This window comes from Rhinoderma darwinii, chromosome 7, assembly GCF_050947455.1.
Source record: "Rhinoderma darwinii isolate aRhiDar2 chromosome 7, aRhiDar2.hap1, whole genome shotgun sequence".
Lineage (NCBI taxonomy): Eukaryota > Metazoa > Chordata > Amphibia > Anura > Rhinodermatidae > Rhinoderma > Rhinoderma darwinii.
The window spans coordinates 97,906,787-97,917,583 of NC_134693.1; the positions used below are offsets into that span (position 1 = coordinate 97,906,787).

The 10,797-nt window shown below is 40.3% G+C and overlaps 1 long non-coding RNA gene across 1 annotated transcript; it reads right to left on the reverse strand.

Moving 5' to 3' along the window:
• Positions 1-6,008: 6,008 nt before the first annotated feature.
• Positions 6,009-6,880, reverse strand: LOC142657281 (uncharacterized). The gene is made up of 3 exons (XR_012849877.1): positions 6,568-6,880; positions 6,367-6,448; positions 6,009-6,279 (listed from the first exon to the last, which is right to left on the reverse strand). It is a non-coding gene; the product is annotated as an uncharacterized LOC142657281 (long non-coding RNA).
• Positions 6,881-10,797: the final 3,917 nt, after the last annotated feature.

Sequence of the window (10,797 nt, forward strand, 5' to 3'; positions counted from 1 at the left end):
TTTGGGCACACGGCAGGGCTCAGAAGTGAAGGACCGCCATTTGGAGTGCAGATGTTGCTGGATTGGTTTCTGGGCGCCTGTGGGCCCAAAACATTGGAAATCCCCCAGAAGTGACCCAATTTTGGAAACTACACCCCTCAATGCATTTACCTAGGGGTGTAGTGAGCATGTTAACCCTGCAGGTGTTTTGTAGAAATTAGTGTGAACTCGATGTTGCAGAGTGAAAATGGGATTTTTTCCACAGATATGTGGACAATATGTGGTGCCCGGCTTGTGCCACCATAACAAGACAGCTCTCTAATTATTATGCTGGGTTTCCTGGTTTTAGAAACACCCTACATGTGGCCCTAATCTCTTGCCTGGACAGTCGACCAGGCTCAGGAGTGAAAGCGTACCATGTAAAATTGAGGCCTAATTTGGCGATTTGTATTGTATTGGTTCACAACTGCAGAGGCTCAGATGTGAAATAATAAAAATAAACCCCTGGGAAGTGACCCCATTATGGAAACTGCACCCTTCAAGGCATTTATTAAGGGGTGTAGTGAGCATTTTCACCCCACAGGTCTTTTCCATAAATGAATGCGCTGTTGATGGTGCAAATAAAAAATGTATATTTTTCCCTAGATATGCCATTCAGTGGCAAATATGTCGTGCCCAGCTTATGCCACTGGAGACACACCCCCCAAAAATTGCTAAAAGGGTTCTCCCGGGTATGACGGTGCCATATATGTGGAAGGAAACTGCTGTTTGGGGACGCTGTAGGGTTCAGATGGGAGGTAACGCCATTTGGCTTTTGGAGCGTGGATTTTGCTTGGTAGTAGTTTTGTTTGGAGTCTTACTGGTGTTTCCGTTTATAATGTAGGGCATATGTAAGCCGGGCGGAGTATATAAGTGGCATAGTCAGGTGGTATAATAATGGGGTTAAAAAAAACAATAAAATGATCCAAAAATGTGTGTTACGCTGTGACACAATCATTTCTGCACAGGCCGGTGTCGCACTGATATATGGCGTCCTTTATTATCCCCCTTTTGATCCACACTCCGCGCCTTTGTAGTTTGGGGAATTTTGCTAGGAAGTGTTGTCCTGGTATAATACGGGCACCGTAGCTTCCAGCGGATATGTTTGGGCCCTCCCTTTCCTGGTTCCCTAATTTTAGGTCCTTGATAAATCGCCTCTTCAAACAGAAGAAATGTTCCCCTCGGGCAAAACTGCATATTTTTTTATTTCCTGACTTATTGGAGCCATAACTAATTTTATTTTTCATAGACGTAGCGGTATGAGGGCTGGTTTGTTGCGGGACGAGCTGTAGTTATTATTGGTACCATTTTGGGGTACATGCAACTTTTTGATCACCTTTTATCCTATTTTTTGGGATGCCAGGTAAACAAAAAAACGCAATTCTGGCACAGCTTTTTTCGTTTTTTTTATACAGCGTTCACCATGCGTTATAAATTACATGTTAACTTTATTCTGCGGGTCAGTACGATTCCGGCGATACCTATTTTATAGGACTTTTTTATGTTTTACAACTTTTTGCACAATAAAATTACTTTTGTAAAAAGAATGTATTTTTTCTGTCGCCAAGTTGTGAGAACCATAACTTTTTAATTTTTTTGTCGACGGAGGTGTATGAGGGCTTGTTTTTTGCGGGACGAGCTATAGTTTTTATAGGTACCATTTTTGGATACGTGCGACTTTTTGATCACTATTTATTCTAACATATGTAGGGCAAAGTGACTAAAAAACAGAAACTCTGGTAACGTTTTTTACGGGTTTTTTTACGCTGTTCACCGCGTGCAATAAATAATATAATATTTTGATACCTCAGGTCGTTCAGGTCGCGGCAATACCAAATACATATGGTTTATTATTATTTTTCAATAATAAAGGACTTGATAAGAGTAAAAGGGGGATTGTGTTTTATTTGATTACTTGAAACTTTTATTGTTTTCAAACTTTTATTATTTGCACTTTTTTTTACACTTTTTTATACTTTTTTTACACTTTTTCTCAAGTCCCACTAGGGGACTTGAAAGTCCAACGGTCAGATTTTTTTTTTTCTAATACATTGCACTACCTATGTAGTGCAATGTATTAGATCTGTCAGTCATTCACTGACAGCAAGCCGATTAGGCTTCACCTCCCGGTGGGGCCTAAATCGGCTTCTGTAATGGCAGAGCAGGAGACCATTGTGTCTCCTGTTGCCATAACAGCAGTCGCAAGTCCTTAATGCCTGTCAGGGCTGGCGATCTGCTAGTAACCGCTACGATGAAGCAATCGCTTTCGATTGCTGCATTGAAGGGGTTAATGGCAGGGATCGGAGCTAGCTCCGGTTCCTGCCGTTACAGGTGGATGTCAGCTGTACAGTACAGCTGACTTCCACCGCTGATGACGCCGGATCAGCTCCTGACCCGGCGCCATCTTGCCGGCAGCTACGGAAGCCGATCAGGCTCCGCCGCCGTGCGGATCTTGACCGGCTTCGGTGCTAGGCAGACCGGGAGGCCAGTATTAGGTCTCCGGTTGCCATTGCAGCCACCGGAACCCCGGCAATTTCATTACTGGGATTCCGATGAGCTGCAAACATCTTAAGTGCAGCGATCGCGTTTGAGCGCTGCACTTAAGGGGTTAATGGCGGGGATCGAAGCTAATTTCGGTCCCCGCCATTACAGCCGGATGTCAGCTGTAAGATACAGCTGAGATCCGGTGATGATGGCACCGGCTCAGCTTCTGAGCCGGTCCCAAACATTCGGCGTATATGTACGGCAAGATGCGGGAAGTCAATGCTTTCCATGACGTACATTTACGGCAAATGTCGGTAAGGGGTTAAGGCGGACCTGTCAGCTCTCCTGATATGGAGCATAGTTACATAGTTACATAGTTAGTACGGCTGAAAAAAGACACATGTCCATCAAGTTCAACCAAGGGAAGGGAAAAGGGAAGGAAAAATTTCTACACATAGGAGCTAATATTTTTTTGTTCTAGGAAATTATCTAACCCTTTTTTAAAGCCATCTACTGTCCCTGCTGTGACCAGCTCCTGCGGTAGACTATTCCATAAATTCACCGTTCTTACTGTAAAGAAGCCTTGTCGCCTCTGCAGCTTGAACCTTTTTTTCTCCAGACGGAGGGAGTGCCCCCTTGTTTTTTGAGCGGGTTTTACAAGGAACAGGATATCACCATATTTTTTGTATGTGCCATTAATATATTTATATAAGTTAATCATGTCCCCCCTTAGTCGTCTTTTTTCAAGGCTAAATAGGTTTAATTCTTTCAATCTTTCCTCATAACTTAAATTCTCCATGCCCCTTATTAGCTTCGTTGCTCTTCTTTGTATTTTTTCCAACTCCAGGGCATCCTTTCTATGAACTGGAGCCCAGAACTGAACTGCATATTCTAGATGAGGCCTCACTAATGCTTTGTAAAGTGGCATTATTACATCCCTGTCCCGTGAGTCCATGCCTCTTTTAATACACGACAATATCCTGCTGGCCTTTGAAGCAGCCGATTGACACTGCATGCTGTTATTGAGTTTATGATTTACAAGTACACCCAGATCCTTCTCAACAAGTGAATCCGCCAGTGTAGCGCCCCCTAGGACATATGATGCATGCAGGTTGTTGGTACCCAGATGCATAACTTTACATTTATCTACATTAAACTTCATTTGCCAAGTGGACGCCCAAACACTTAGTTTGTTTAAATCTGCCTGTAATTCATGAACATCTTCCATAGTCTGAACTATATTACATAGCTTGGTGTCATCTGCAAAAATAGAAATAGTGCTATTAATCCCATCCTCTATATCATTAATAAATAAGTTGAATAATAGTGGTCCCAGCACTGAACCCTGGGGTACACCACTTATAACCGGGGACCATTCAGAGTAGGAGTCATTGACCACAACTCTCTGGATACGGTCCTTGAGCCAATTCTCAATCCAATTACAAACTATATTTTCTAAACCTATAGTCCTTAATTTACCCATTAGGCGTCTATGGGGGACAGTGTCAAATGCCTTTGCAAAGTCCAAAAACACTAAATCCACAGCGGCCCCTCTGTCTAGACTTCTGCTCACCTCTTTACTCAGAACTCTGTGTTGTGATGGTCTTCTGTTATTTTTCCTGGAAATTTGAAAATAAGGCCATCATGGAAACGCATTGGCATGCAACTAATTGATTTTAGCTACAAATCAGCAGCCGCAGTACAAAGCTATACATTGAGTTGCATGCAACCCTTAAATAAGTAAAATAATTTAAAAATAAGATCAATTAAAATCAATCAGTCTCTGTGAAGTCCTAGCCTAAATAGCAATTGAGTGTTAGCATTCACCTTGTCTATAGAATGTATCCCTATGTAAGGCCAAGTACCGACAAGGACCGCAGGGTTAGTCGCAAGCAATAAAATACAGTAGACCCAAGTAATGCAAACAACAAATTTTTTACTGACCAGTGGTGTATAAACATCCACAAGGGGATGTAAACACTACTCTACAAAAAAGAGGCACAATCTCTTTCAAACATTACACAAATAATGGCGCAATGCGCAATGCGGCATGGGTGGCACACCAGCTTCTTTTGTTTGTTGGACTAACTCATCCTTGCTTCGCTTTAGGAGTAAGTCCTCTTCTTCAAACATCTGCCCATTTATTTCAATAGGAAAAATGGCGTTCTGTTCCGACGGGCCGTTTTTTGTTAAAAACGGCAGCGAAAAAGAAGTGCAGGTCACTTCTTGGGACGTTTTTGGAGCCATTTACATAGACTCTATTGAAAACAGCTCCAAATACGGCCGTAAAAAACGCAGCGAAAAACGCAGCGAAAATCGCAAGTGGCTTAAAAAACGTTAGAAAATCAGGAGCTGTTTTCCCTTGAAAACAGCTCCGTATTTTCAGACGTTTTTGAGTTTGCGTGTGAACATACCCTAACTGCAAATTAACCTGCCATACATATTGGGAAGAAAAAGAAGGAAAGTTTGTGCTCCTGGACTGTACAATACAAAATCTTCAATGTATCATTGTCTCAATTTATTTACCGCCACCCTTTAATCCTTATGTCTTGGGTGTGGTACAGGAGTCTATTGATAAAAAGCCCTTGCAGATTATCCACTGCTACTAATTGGCGACTTCAATGGAGTAATGGACTTTAGTATGGACAAATGTAACAGGTGGGAGTGGGTTTAGGATGGTTACTGCCCCGCAGAGGAAATTGCACAGCAAAAACTTCAGACGACACAGGTATAAGATGCTGAACAGAACTTTACTCCAACAGAGGCACAGTCTTCACGGTTATAATATTTAATACATAAGCTTGACGGTTTCACTAATAAATAGGCTCTATACTTGGCGGTTTCTGATTTAACTTGTGAGAATGGGACAATGTGTTTGCTATGGTTCAGTCTCAACTTAAACTTGTGCTGCAGAGGGTCTTTGTTCTCATATGAAATGCTGAGCTAGCGATACATCATTCAGGCTAGCAATACAAAGTATTTTTGGTTGATCAGTCACTTTGTAACTTCTGCCCTAACTGCCAATCTCAACTGGCAGCTCTCATCCTGCCCGTTTGTCCAATCTGAGATCTGTGGGGATTGTGTCACCCTAGCGGCTTCCCTGCTTAATGTGATTGTCTCCGCTTGTAAAGAGAGCCCAACATTACATTTTATGGAACTGAAATTTGAACAACTATCAAATATATCAATATTTTACATCTCCTGTCACTTTTTGTCCAACACAGGATCTAATCCAGTACATATGGCGGCACGTTCCATACTCTCTGTATTGTGTACATATGATACAATGTCCTGTCACCTACCACTGGATTAAACGCGATGTCACACAAATAGCACTGTGAATGGTCGGATAAGTGAATTGTATACACTGTGGTAAGTTGTAGCCGGACACGGAACACACTAATTAATACCAGTCACACTTATGGATTGATGTTAAAGATTTATTTAAGGTTTTTGTGGATCAAAATATATAATGGTAAAGATGATGTTATACAAGATCCAGCAAAAACAATGGAAGATGTCACAGTATATACTGTAGTATCAGTAAGTGGTTGGAAATCTGTATTCCAGAGACACAGGAAGAGATGACATGTTCTCCTGTTCTGGGCCTGGTCTTCTGGGTAACATTGAGGCACCGGTAACCACACTGATGTCTCTTCTGTGACAGATGTAGAAAATTTTAAGTCTCGCCATTGGAATACTTGTAAGATGGCGGAATCTGCCCTCGGTTGTTATTGGCATTGATGTTGATGGTCTGTTTGTATCTGCTGACTTGTTCTGGGGGGAGAAGCGCACAATCCTATTAAATATTAATCATTCAGGCTGCTTAACAAATATAGAGGGGACATATCTAGAGGAACTTACCTTTCTATCAGCAATGATGGCGGCTCCTCCGGTCACAGGGAGCGCAGTTCTCGCCAGATATACTGCGGAATTGATGTTTATGCTGCAAGAGAAATATTTGCTATTAATGCTCTACTAATGTGTGTTTCTTGGTAGGCACAAAATATAGAAGAAGTTTTATTGTGGATTTTCCTATTTGATCCTGGCGGTTACACTACAAACCTTGAAGATGGTTGATCCAAGTGATGGGTTTGATCTAAAGCTGCGCTGTTCAGGCTGTTACAGGAACTTTCTGATGTTCTAAATTTTTATACACCTGAGATGGTAAATGTTCCTTAGGAGTCCTGCAAGATGGCAAGTAATGTCTTACATCAATAACAATGTTCCTTGTATCTATCATGTAGTTTCTGCCGCTTACGGCACTTTTCTAAAAAAGTGGACAGAGAGTAGCTGAAGCAGCAAAGCCACCAGCGGCCGACAATTTTATCATAATAACATGGATTATTAGTTATTAAGGTGTGGGCCTTTTAATAAATTAGGCACATTTTACTCCAAGTTTTTTTATATTAAGACCGGTGTATGAAACGTCAGTCTTAATGAATTCCCACCAATCTATTATACTACATACACGCTTACAGTTTTCTTCTAAAGCCCATAAACCTTCATTTAGAAATTAAAGAAATATCTGAATACAAGAAAATTGAACTAGAAGATAGAATTACTTATTTACAATTTCTTTATGTTGGTTGATAAAATAAATTACTGATACAGAGGAAGACTTAAGAGATGGAAGAACATTCTCACAGCAAACATAATAGACAAGTACAATGCTGTCACCTTATGTGCTGTAAGGACATGAACAGACGCAGCTACTTTTTTTGTCCTAACCTCCTAATGCCCTTCAAATAGGTCTTGCGGTCAAAGCGTCCACCAGCCAATGGGATGCTGGAATGAGAAATACATTGATGTAAGACATATGATAATGTTAGCAGGTAACCACACAATAATTGTTTAGTTTCACATCCTATAATCCTCCAGTACTGTCACCCAGGTATACAGCGGCCTGCCCCAAATTGTGAGCTCTGGCTATAAGGCCCTTGTAGTAATGGCGGCTACTGAAAGGATCATACCAACAACATGGAGGAAACCATGACTTACTTATCTGAACCAGGTCTGAGCTTTACTTCAAAGATGCCAAAAACGGGTCGGTGGTCTGAGGTCTTCAAAACAGGGCAAGAGTCGTATTTCAGGACTCGCACATCTCCCTCATATTGGCTTTTATACAACACCCTGTCCTGTAGAGGTCATGAAAATAACAAATATCATCAGTGCAATCATATTATAATTTATTTATAAACCTCATAGCATCATAGACTGAACATATTTTATTTAAGTAATATAAATTTTGAGACTTTGTTGCATTTAAGGTTTGACTTGGCCACACAGATTTAATGAAATTAGTATCTTTGAGCCATGCTAGGCGAAGACATATTACACTGGGAGACGATGACAAACTCACTACAAGTAAAATGGACTGGATGCTTTGTTCGTAAGAATTATTTCTCCATCTATAATAACAATTCATTACCTTGGGCGAGGGGATTTATTATATGAAAATCTATTCATGAAATGTAGTCTTTCTTTAGCTCTGTAGACCTGGAAATAAGATATCTTACCGTATATGATGGGACTCTCTGCTTTTCTGATGTATCGTAGGTGTCTGTGCCAATGTCGAACTTATATGTAGGAAGGAATTCAATGGTGTGCTCCTTAAACCCTACAAATATGGACCCTTAAAATAAAAAAATAAAAAAACATGTCAGTATTAAAAACATGTGCAAGAGATGTAGGGCTATATAAATAAATGTGGAGAACATATGAACCATCATGACAGTGATTTGTATTGATCTGTCGAGGTGTATGTGGTAATAATACAGGCTGAGAAGTGATAGAGATCTGTCTACTAGTAACTGTACCGTTGTTCTTGGCTTCATTCAGATGGTCGTGTTTGAGGAGACTGGACATATCTCTTCCTTTAATGTTCTTCAGAAGAGATTCCACGTTTTTTCTGTCCTCTTTCAGTTGAAAATTGAGGTCCCCAAACCAAAAAACTCGATCAAAGCGGCTGGTGACGTCCACTGTAGAATGAGATAAACACAGGACACAATTAGACCACGTGACTGCATTAGAGTCAATGGAGATAAATAGAGAGATAAAGGAATCGATAGGTTCAACCACATAAGTATTACTCACAGGCATTGGAGTTTATTCTTTCCGGAATAATTTGAGACAGACGGAGACCCTCGGTGATAGTTTTATAGTCCTGGATCCTCTTGTAGACTGCCCCAACTGCCAACAAAAATATACATATCAGTAAATGTGACCTCCTGGAATTTAGGACAACCACCACATTTAAGTTTTCTTTGACAATAGGTTTCTTTATCTTATATTATCTAGGTATCGTATCTACTTCTTTGGCTGTGTAGTCTGAATGTTCCCTCAACAATTAATTTTTTACAAATAGTATTTATATTAATTGGATTTCTATTGACATTTTAGAAGATGAGACTGGTGGAGTTCCATGATCTGGGTCCGCACTCTGTACACCAGACGCACTGATATTTCTGTTACTGTAAATCTAAGACACAATCATTTTCATGACAGAGGATAATGTATTTCTATAGCAGTCTGTAGAGGACATTAGGCCGTTTATCCTTCCACTATTATTCTCTCATTATGTAGAATAAGTTTGATGGATTAGAAGAAGTTTGACCAAATGAGGAAGAACTTTTAATTTTACACCAAAACATCAATAGTACAGATCTTTTCATATCATCTCATATATTCCAGCTTATTATTATTAAACAGCAGCACTTTTATACACAATAACACTGTACATAGTCATATATTAAAAACAGACATACTTACATCTCATATGGGAATTAATAAACAGGAATGATGTCCCAAAGACGGTGAAGGCAACACCCAAGGCTCCTTTAGTTTTGACATGGTGGAATAGCCTGGTTGTTACATGGGTGTGCTCTACCTCTGTATAAGAAATGAAACACAAGAAGAAGGGTTAGTGGTTAATAGTATAACATGCAACAATGAAACAGAGATAGTTTCCTATTAAACGCTGGAAATATTACTACAACACCATTTCACACTTTGTAACTGTGTATTTAACTATCAGATCTCCAATACTCCACAGTGAAGAATCTGAGAGTTGGGTTCTTAGACATCTAGTTCTAATGACTAAATAAGAAGTTCCAACTAATGACTTCAATTAGGACTTATTATGTAAATGTAAGAAAGTGAATCTTACCTGAGCAGAACCAGATCAGTTCCCGTCGAATAAAGATGGTGAGATACAGGACTCCGAGCCCGGATGAATGGTATAGCACGTAGTGTGGACCAAGAGTCTCTTGTAATTTTATCTCCCATTCCCGTCTACAAGAAGAAACAATTTCAAGTTTACATATTAATAAATGACACCAGATTAAAATATTGAACTCATTTATTAAATAATCAATATTATAACCTCTGGGGTTAAATAGGAAAATTTAGGAGTGATCCTACAATAAGTAGTAGGTCAAGAGAGAATTTCAATCAGCCGACCTGTAGTCCATTTGCAGACATAGACTGTTGTAAGACAACCTGAGAAGACTTACCTGTTTGGACATCCTTCTTGAACGCCAATTACGTAAATGTCTTTGGTGTCATCTGATGGCAACAGCAGATCCTCTAGATTTTGTGGGAACTCCTGCTCAAAATATGAAGATATTAATAATGTATACACAGAGCACCAACCAAACTGACATCTTCTATATCACCTACAAAAAATTATATCTGATCGAATTGGATTTTAGTCTTTATAGACTATGGCCAGTGCTGCAGTCTTAGGATCAGAGGCATTGCCATTCCAAAGACATAGATTATTAGTTTGACAAGTTTGCAGTGTGTGCAGCAACATTGATTGGCCCAAATGTTTAGAACATTTGGGCCTAGGGTAGTATATAATATGTCTATCTCATATCCAACTGCAAATTTATCCAACTTTAGGCTATGTTCACACGGAGTATTTTGCAGGAGGAATATCTGCCTCAAAATTCCGTTTGGAAGTTTTAGGCAAATTTTCCTCTCCCTGCACGCCGATTTTCGCAGAGTTTTTCAAGGCGTTGAACGCCGCGGGCATAAAACACTGCGAAATACGCTTTATCTGCCTCCCATTGTAGTCAATGAGAGGTCAGAGGCGGAAGCGCCCGAAGATAGGGCATGTCGCTTCTTTTTACCGCGAGGCAGTTTTACTGCTCGCGGGAAAAAGACGCCGACGCCTCCCATTGAAATAAATGGGAGGCATTTTCGGGCCGTTTTTGCTGAGTTTTGCGATGCGGTTTCCACGTCAAAAAACTCTGCAAAATACTCCGTGTGAACATAGCCTTAGATCAGATA